Here is a 1,704-nt window from a genome sequence, read left to right on the forward strand (position 1 = left end):
CACTGTAGATGGCTAGAGAACTCTGAAAGACCAAACTCCTCCAACAGCTCTACTAGCAAAGATGAAACCTTTAAGAAAAAATAAATAAATAAATACAAGGAAGACTTTTATTATTATTATTATTATTATTTTTTGTATTTTTCCTTTTTATATCCACAATGTAACACCTTCTGCTATAGCAAAATCCCTGCCATTGCCCTTGAAGACCAAGGTTTGTTTCCTCAGGAAGGCTGAAGTAACCAGCCATAGGAGCCAGCAAAGTCCTGTAACCAGATGCAAGTGTCAGTAAGAGTCCATGGTTCTAACCAGACTCGAAAAGAATAGCAACTTGGCTGAGCTTGAAGTAGGTGAAGTGCGTGCTCTCAGGAGTCACGTAGCTGCCGCAGTTCCTTCCTGTGATGCAGTGCCAAGTGGGATTCTATTGCTTGTCAAATTCCTTCCCGATGTGCGCAGCAATGCCTGCCCTTCTCGATGTGCTTCACCAAGGCCTGAGTGGCGCAATCAACAGCATCTTGCTGCTCCTCCTCTGACATGTCTGCATTCTTGATGACTGCCTTTCAGACTGTGGCGGTTGCCTCCGGGGCTCCGCTTGTGACGCCACTACTCCGCTTTTGGGGGATTTGCTTCCAGGGCCTGGGAAAGTTGGGGATGCAATCTCCCACCACATGCACGGGCACTTTGCAGCGAACAGGGAACACAGCCAATACCAGCAGCCCTGGGGGACGTGGCACACACAGGGTGCACAGTGACACCAACAAGAGCAGTGGAGGTCCAGACAGTCATGGAGAGCAGGTGGACCACTGCTTTGCCAGGATCCCCAGGAACGTGAAGGAACAACGGCTGGCGGCAGAGCCCCTGCCCCAGCCAGCCCACGCAGGGGCACCAAATGCTCCCTCGGCCACAGGGCCCAGGGTGCCTCAACCCACAGCATGAGCCTGCAGACTCTGCATCCTCAGCCTCTGCCTTGGCTGGAGGCCCTGTGGGGGAGGCCAGCGAAGCCCCTCTCACTGCAGCAGCAGCAGAGGAAGAACGAAAAGAAGTGGCTTCTCCTTTGGCTGGAGGCCCTGTGCGCGAAGTCAGCAAAGACCCTCTCGGTCCAGGAGCAGCGCCGCAAGAAGGAGCAGTGGCTTCTCCCTGGGCTGGACAACCTGGGGCGGAAGCCAGTGAAGCCCCTCATGGTCCAGCAGCAGCACCAGAGGAAGAAGAAGTGGCTTCTCCTTTGACTGCAGAGCCGCTCAGGGAGGACAGCACAGATCTTCTCAGCCCAGCAGCAGCTGCGGAAACAGGAGCAGTGGCTTCTCCCTTGGTTCCTGGGCACCAGGTTAGCACAGCGTGCGTGGTGGGCACGAGGCCCTCAGGGAGCTCTGCAGCACCCACAGAAGCATCACAGGGAGGCACAGGACAGCGCCCCAGTGTGAGAAAAGTCTCAATATTGTTTTCAGTCAGGGTCTTCTGTGAAGCTATTTTATTCACGGTTGCAATGGCGGGCCTCCTGCGAGCAGGAGCGCACACGAAGAGTATGCCATAACCTTTTCTTCCCTATTACCCGACACCTGACTCATGATGACGCTGTTTCCTCATGGGCTGTGTGCTACGGGTTTACAAACTCCTTGACGCCTTTCAATAGCACATACATGTATGTACAATTTTATCTCACCAACCTTTAATTTCTCCTTTTCCTTTTCTTCCTTTCTCGTGACTAGA

General features: G+C 53.2%; 1 pseudogene across 1 annotated transcript; it reads right to left on the reverse strand.

Annotated features, from left to right (window-relative positions):
- Positions 1-301: 301 nt before the first annotated feature.
- On the reverse strand, positions 302-783 carry LOC309873761 (dynein light chain 1, cytoplasmic-like; annotated as a pseudogene). The gene is made up of 2 exons: positions 736-783; positions 302-554 (listed from the first exon to the last, which is right to left on the reverse strand). The product of its transcript is annotated as a dynein light chain 1, cytoplasmic-like (transcript).
- Positions 784-1,704: the final 921 nt, after the last annotated feature.

The sequence above is a fragment of the Aythya marila genome (assembly GCF_965140915.1).
Source record: "Aythya marila genome assembly, chromosome: 1".
Lineage (NCBI taxonomy): Eukaryota > Metazoa > Chordata > Aves > Anseriformes > Anatidae > Aythya > Aythya marila.